Here is an 8,664-nt window from a genome sequence, read left to right as displayed (position 1 = left end):
CACAGTGTTTTGAGACCAAGTTGCCCAGGCTGTGCAATGGTAAGATCCTGGTTTTCTGTCTTTGGAAGCAAGCCAGGCGACACACAGGAAATGTTTACTTATTCAAATCATTTAGAAAAGAGGAGAGGAAGTAACTTTGGTAAAGTACCACTACTCCAACCTGCCAAAAAGCTGGTAATATTCATTGCTTTCGGTGTTACATTTTGTGGCATATGGATTTACGTTACTTTCATTATTTGTCAAAATGCCATACACAGATAATCAACAATGAACAGCCTACACGTAAAGCAATCCACATAATGCATACGCCACACCGAAAACATACTAACTTTAAGTCCGTTCAAAATGATTCCACACCAGTCTTCACCATTGGCACCTGAACAACAAGAAAGATTTACAAAGTTGCCGGCGGATGTGTTTGATGGTTACTATTTTGTAATTCTTGTCCACCTGTAAATTGTTTTTACTCTTTATACATACTTTTCAGACTGCCTTTCTTTTGTAATTTATGGGAGGTTTATAAATGAATGATGAAGCTTTCCCCATTGTGTCTTCAAAAACTATATTGTAAATTGTAATATAATAGTATGTGGTAGATTTATTAAAAGGAAATTACTCAATGTGTGGTTAAGTTCTGTGTGGGTGTGTGCATGTGTACAGCTAGTGTAACATATTTTATAGAAATAAAATTTGTTATTTTATACAATGCCATTTATCCTGTATGTTTGTTTTGAACACTTTTTCTTTTAAGTCATAGCAGCATAACTGAATTCCTTTCTCCTATACGTACAAGAAAAACTCTATAACATTACCTTTTCTGGCACTACTTTTTTTCTAAAGTAATTCTGACCTGTGTTTTGGGAGTCATTTACAAAGTGCTGTCACTCTCGCATTGTTGGTGACAGTCCACTCAGTGGCAAAAGAAAGGTGATTCGCACTGAGTATTTCTTGTGAAATACTCACCTGCAACAAAGATGTCGAGGGTGAGTTCAAACCATACTCATAACGTCTCCCTTTGGCAACTCCAGAATTCAAATGATCTGAATAAAGAGCTACACCAGCTAAATATAATAAAACACAACTTAATTTTTCAAATACAAAGCATTTTCCTGAAATCCTTAATTATTTTAAAATTCTCCCAATAACAGGGTTTATCATCATTAAGAGGTAAAACCAACGTGCAAGGTGAAAATAGAACTCAAACGCATAACTTTACGAAACTGTGTAAAAAACAACTGCTATCGTAATGTCATTCACGTCGAACGATGTTTTCACCTAACGCATTTACAGAAAAGGTTATGTTTGAATAATTGATGATGGAGAAATACTGCATGAGCTCACTCATATGTGGAACCTAAAACAGTCAAAAACACTTAGAAGCAGAGGGTAGGATGGTTGTTGCCAGGGGCTGAGGGTGGGGGAAATGGGGAGATGTGGGTCAAAGGGCACAAAGTTTCAGTTACACAAGATGATATCAATTCTGGAGATCTTAAGTTAAAAAAAAAAAAAAGCTGAAATGCTAGATTAAATGGAATGTCTTTAATTTAAAAATATTCCCGTTTAAGAAATACCAGTATAAGAAACTGAAGTCCACACCACAGTGTGAATGTACTTAACGCAACTACACACTTAAAAATGGTTGAAATGGTAAGCTTTATGTTACATGTACTTCACCACGGTAAAAAGAAATTAATGACAGTTTCTCCAAAAACATAATAAAATAAAATAAAATCAGTAAAAGTAGCCAGGATTAAACGTTTTGAACACATTTACAAATTTCCTAAAATATGAAAATGTAGGCAAGCCCAAAGTGATAATGAACTGGACTTACTAGCTCTGGGGAACACTACGAAACATTTAAGGAATACGTACGGCCCACCGTACACAAATCCTTCCAGAGAAGAGAGAAGAAAGAAAAATGCCCAAACTCATGAGGCCGGCATTATCCTGATACCAAAACTAGGCAAAGACATTGTAAGAAAACTACAGACCAAGAGCATCATGAATGTAGATTAAAAAAAAAATCCTTGACCAAACATTAGCAGATCGAATCCAACAACATATAAGGATGATACACTACATTCACCTGTGGTCCAACCCAGGAATGAAGGTTGGTTGAACACGCTGAAGAAAAACCAAGGTGTTTTACTGTATTAACAGAACAAAAGAGAAAAGCCACCCAGTCACCTCGATACACGCAAGGAAGGCACTGGACACACTCAACGGCTGTTCAGGAAACCAGGAGAAGAAAGGAATTTACCTCAGCTTGGTAGAGTTAACAGTCAACATACATAACGACGACAGACTGACCACCTGCCCTTTCTGTCTAAAACAACACAAGGACGTCCACTTGACTACCTGTATTCAACACGATACTGGAGTTTCTAGCCTTGCAATAAGGAAAGAAAAGTCATACACTTTGGCAAGGAAGAAGTAAAACAGTCTTTATTTGCAGATGACGTGACTGTTTATGCAGAAAATGTTAAGGGGTATCTACAAAACGCGGTTAGTACTAATAAGTGAATTTGGCAAGGTGACAGGGTACAAGGTCGACATGCAAAAGTCAACTGTATTTTTGTATAAACTGCATATTTTGTATCAATCTCCCCAGCAGGGAACAATTAGACAGAAGTTAAAATATAGATATAACTGATATAAAATAAAGAAAGAAATCAACGTAAGCAGTTATAGTAGCATCAAAAACATGAAATGCTTAGGGACAAATTTAACAAAATACATACAAGACTTATATACTGAAAAATGTAAAACATTGCCTAAAGACTATGAAAAAGCTCCTAAATAGAGATATAAAAGATGTTAATGGCTTGGAAGATTCAGTATTGTTAAATGCCAATTTCCCTCCCGGTAAATCTACTGATTCTGTGAAACGGCAGTCTAGATTCCAGCAGGCTTATTCCAGAAATTGATAAACTGATTAAAAAATTATACAGAAATGCAAACGACCTAGAATAGTCAAACCTATTTTGAAAAAGATGAACAAGGTGGAAAGACTGACGTTGCCTAATTTTGAGACTTACTATAAAGCTACAGTATTCAAGGCAGTGTTGTTTGTATGTAAAATATAGCTATATATAAATAAAGATATATATAAATCAGTGGAACAAATAGATGCTTACATATATAGTAAGTTCACTTTCAACAAAGGTGCCAGAGCAATTCAATAGGGGAAATATGGTATTTTCCAGAAATTCTGCAGAAAGAAGGGGGATTCATAGGAGGGAAAACTGACTCTTACCTCATATGATACACAAAATTTAACTCAGAACACAGCCCTAAATGAAAATGTTAAAACTATAAAACTTCTAGAAGAAAACACAGGAGAAATTTGGCTAGAAAGATGTCTTATACAGGACACAAAAAGCACAAATTATAAGAGAAAAAAACCCTGATAACTGGACTCCATCAAATTTAAAAATATCTTCTCTTTGATACTTAAGAAAGCAAAACAGGAAGCCAGAAACAGAGAGGAAACATTCATAGTGCGTATATCTGACAAAAGACTTTTACCCAGAATACACAAAGAAATTTTACAATTCAATAAGACCAACCGATTTAAAAGATAATATGCAAAAGGTCTGAACAGCTACTTCATGGAAGCTATAAGAATGGCTAATATGCACACAAAAACTGCTCAGTATCATTAGTCAGCAGGGAAATGCAATGAATAACCCAAATGAGATAACATTACACACCCACTAAACTGGAAAGACTGACATCACCAAAGATTGGCGAGGATGTGGAGCAACTGGAACTCTCGGTCCAGCCACTTGTCAGCTTATTATAAAATCAGACACTTAGCATGTAGATCCAGCAATTCTACTTCTATGTATTTACCCAAAAGAAATAAAAACTATGTCCATACAAAGGCCTGAACAGAATTTTTCTAGAGTTTATAATGGCCCCAAATAGGAAACATCCAAAATACCCATCTGTCCACGGTGAATCAACAATGTGAAGTACAACCTTACCATGGAACCCTGCTTAAGCAAACCAGCCAACCAGACAATGAAACAGGTTAACCTCGGAAGCCCTCAGGGCAGAAGCAGCCAGGCGCAGAGGAGTCCATGCACCGTAGGATTCCGTTCACACGAGCCCAGAGGAGGTCAAAGGCAGACCGTGGCTGCTTGGGGGCAAGGTGGGAAGGGCTGTTTGCAAAGAAGCAAGAAGGAACCTTCTGTGGGAGGGAATGGACATTTTTCTTAATCTCGATGGTGGCAGAGACACTGGAGTGTATAAAATGGTCAAAAGCTCATCAAGTTGCATTCACTTACATGTAAATCACAATAAAGTTGATTCAGAACAATGGCATGTAAGCTGGATAGGAGGGAACAGGATTCGAGTGCTCAAAGGCTCGTGTGTTGTCCAGAAAGAAGGCATCTATACCACCCCTATCCCCCAGCCTCACAGGCCCCTGAGGCCAGACGGGAAGAGGCTGACCCCCAACACAAAGGGTGAAAGCATGCAACTCCTCAGTCAGGTGCCTCGTAGCCCAGGAACGATCCCCTACGGGCTGGCTGCTTCCTGGGCAGGTGCAGTCTCTGCTCACCACAGGGCCAGGAGCCAAGTGCCTGCCTGTGCCAGGGCAGCCCTGCCGCACCACAGCTGAGGCCATACCCCCTCCAAAGGGCTCCCTCCTGCCACACCTGACCAAGCCTCACACTGGACTTAGGTCAGGTGGGTGGGGAGCATATGGGCAAAGATGGACTGGGCAGGACCTCCTTTTCCAGGTACCCACGAAGAAAAGAATCCAGTGGCAGAACATCTGGTCCTGAGGTGTGGCCAGAAGCTGGGACTTAGGATCCAGGTTTCTCGGAAGCCTGACTGGTTGCTACCCACATGGATGATTTCACTTCTTTGCCTCGTATAATATCATTCCAGCTGTTGCTAAGACTTCTGAGTGTTCCTATGTCCAAGTCCCAAGCCAAGAGTCTCACTTATGAGAACTGGGTGGGGGCTTGCCATTAGGAGCTTTTAAAGCCCTCTGGTGACCAGAACATACAGCCCAGGACCAGAACCACTGCGGAGTATACAGGGGTCCCTTGACATTAACATGCATAAGAAATACAGGGGCTGGTTGGCTGAGTTAAGGGTTACATTAGTTATTTGTCCTTTCAATAAATATATGAGAACCTGTTAGGTGCCAGACATTGATCAAGACACTTGGAGACAACAGTGGACAAGACACAAAGATTCCTGCCCTCCTGGATTCCTAGAATCATTTGCATTCTAGTGGGGGAGCAGAATAGAAAAAGCACAACAAGTAATATACTACTGATACCAGCAAAGCTGGAGAGAGCAGAAAGGCTATGTCTCTATGCCTGTGGGATGCTGAAAACTTAGAAAGTGGTCCCTCTGCCGGTGACATCTTAGCTGACCTGAAGGAGCATGTGGAAGTCTGGGCCCGGAGCAGCAGCAGAGGTCCCGGGGCAGGATGCGGGCACCTGGGCGGCACGACGCCACACCCTGGCAACGACTGTCTTCCTGAGGTGGGAACCCACCGCACGACGAGCAGGTGTGCGACTTGATCACTTTGTTGCAAAAGGACCGCTTTAGGAGGCTGTGGTAGTGATTCAGAGACAGTGGTGGCTTGGAAGAGGGGACAGGAACAGTGGCTGGATATTCATCATCTTTTGAAGGCAGAGCTTATAACACTTACCGAGGAACCCAAAGTGTGACACGAGCAAGACAGGACTCAAGGAAAGATGCCAAGGGTTTTGGTCTGAACATCTGGGAAAATGGAGCTCCAATTAACCGAACTGGGGCAGGTCTGAGAGAAATCACAGTTCAGTTCCAGGCATATTGAATGATTCAACCAGAGGTTCTCACAGTGTGGCCTGGGGACCCCTGGGGTACCCTGCGACTCCTCCAGGGTTCTGTGGTCGAAACTCTTTTCCTGCTGTGGCCAGAGCTGACTCCAGATTCTTGCTCAAAAGCTGCCAGCCCCTCCCTTGAACAGGAACTAACATGTCTCTTTGAGTCACAGGGTCCCAAGACAAAGGAACGAAGCAACATGAAGAGAAAAACAAAACCCAGCTAGAACAAGCTAGAACCAAGATGGCAACGAATCTGACCTTCAACAGACCCGGAGTCTCATCTACGTTGTTTTTACTGCATCAGCTACTAAGTGACATACCTACCAGCGGCCATGACCGGAAGTTGCCGACCGAAAAAGGACAGAAAAAGGGTGGCATCCCATTTCGGGGAAACCCCGCCCCTTCCCCCAGAAGAACAATGCAGATGCCTCCCCATCATCAGCCTCGCTCCTCCCCGCGCTGTCCTTGTTCTTTAAGATCACGTCCCTCTCGCCACATGAGCGTGAGTGAGAGGCTGACCTGTGAACTCAATTCCCACTTCTCCATTCTTTGGCCATTGAATAAAGCTTGCATTGCACCGATCTCAGGTTCAGTTTGGGTTTTGGCTGTGTGAACCCTAACGGAGAAGCACCTTCCCTGCCAAGGCAGAGGGTCTTGGCTGGGCTAGGACCAGAGTAGGGGACCACAGGACCTAATTTGTTAACACTGAGGCCATCTGCCTTTTTCATTCGTATTCTCTCACGAGTGTACAGTATTTTCTAGAGGCTTCATGACATGACGACAGCATCACCCTAACAGTTAATGGAATGTTGGTTTCCGTATCGTTTTTAAAATATAATTTCTAATATACAATTAATAAATATAACCCACATAAACAAAATCTCTCTGGGTCCTCAGCAATTTAAGAGGGTAAGGAAGTTCTTAGACCAAAGAGTTTGAGAACCACTGTATCAGACACTCGGACACATCTGACTGTAGGAGGCCAGGGCTGGAGATGTAAATTGGCAGCATTTTCACAGAAATGAGTTATGAGACTGAATGGAATTACCGAGGGAGGAAGAGTAGAAAGAAACTCTTTTCTTACTGCTTCTCAGAGATCCTGCTTCTGAGCCTGGAGGCACTCCAACATTCTCAAGTTAGGGAGATCAGGAAGAAGCAGCGAGAGACTGAGAACCCCGGGAGGCAGGAGGGGGGTCTCAGACAGAGGCTGCGGGCTGGGGCTCCCACGGGACTTGGGCCGCATGACCTGGAGCAGAGGCGCTGTGGCCCAGGGAGCCGCCACCGTGCTACAAGGCCGCAGCACGCGGCCTCTCCACTGACTTCACCACTTCTGAATTTTAACATTTCTCTCTTTTTCACCCTGGATTTTTAAACGATTTAACTGGGTTGGAATGATGAATGCAAACAGACCTAAACCAGGCCTTGAAATACTGTATCTGAATGACAATATTATGGCTACATGAAAGAATTACACCTTAAAAATCCACAAACTTCTGAAGATTCATAGCATAGCATCAGGCTGAAACTGATGTTGAAACAGACTCTATTCAACCCAGAGACAACAAAGACACTATTTCCCAACAGAAATTCCGGAATCCTAAACAAGATTTCTATGAGCTCTAAGGAACAGCATGTAGAACTAACAGAAAGCTTCAGTGAGGGGCACATTTTTGGAGTTTTGAGGGGAAAGAAACCCCGTGTACCCAGAAAAAACTAGGCAGATTACCCGTTGTAATGCACTTGAGGAACCACCCCCAACGAACTGCTTCATCACCTAAGGAACTGCCAGGTTTGATGGGTCAGACCAGGCACTGAGAAGGGAGAACCTGAAGTGTCCTTAATGCTAAGGCCTTCAGAAGTAGAACTCGGGTGTGCATATTTCTCTTTTAAGGAAGAAACCTGGATTTCAGAGTTTTGGCTTTGTTCTTTGGAAGCACTGCGATCAATTCCCTCACAGGCGCTCGGTTGTACTTGTCCCTCTAGCGACGAGGGCAACTCCTACTTCCATCACAAGCTGACTTGCTGTGAAACAAGCAGACACCCAGTAGGCATCCACTGTGTTCACTTGTCTGTTCCATCTTCTGGTTTTAGCACCTAAGTTTTCCTTTGGGGAACCATTCCTCTACCCACTCCTAGATGGGCCTCATCTGACCCAACAGCTATTATTAAGTCCCTATCAGGGCAGTGTGTCCCTCAGGTTCAAGGATGTGTAGACAGCCTGAGTTTTGCTGCAACCATTGTGGACGAGGTGTTCCTTTCATTGCAGTGAGGCTGAGACATAAACCTAGGCTTTGTGACCATCTTTGTAATCCTATCTGATTAGAACCAACCCAGAAGGAAGCAGAGCGAGAGACAGATCCCCGATAGCATTCCATCAGCTATAGGTTCTATACACCTTCTCAACCGGCATTTGCCCAAATTCCCGGACAAACCACCTGGGATGCGTTTAGTAGTACACCTGGCCTCTCCCCTACAAGTTCTGATTCCTGGATCTGGTCTGGAGCCCAGTGGTCTATGTTATTTCAAAGCAAAGAAGGTCACGTTTAACATCCCGTTTGGGAACCACTGCCTAGGATGACTTGAGAAAGCCAGTCAATAGCCCTTTTTGGCTGAAATTAATTTGAGGCTGTTTTGGTCCCTTGCAGACAAAAGTCTTTATGATATAGTGAGGGTCTTTTGAATACTGCACCTTTCCCGGAATTACCACATTTATCAATTTTTCATAGTTTTAAAGATATTAAAGCCTTTCAACTTTAACGGATAGTTTAAAACCTGCCAAGTATGAGACTTTAAAGACTTAAGTTACTGACTAGCCCTAAAAATCCATAAG

The sequence above is a fragment of the Phocoena phocoena genome, chromosome 13, assembly GCF_963924675.1.
Source record: "Phocoena phocoena chromosome 13, mPhoPho1.1, whole genome shotgun sequence".
Lineage (NCBI taxonomy): Eukaryota > Metazoa > Chordata > Mammalia > Artiodactyla > Phocoenidae > Phocoena > Phocoena phocoena.
This window is presented reverse-complemented; position numbering follows the sequence as displayed.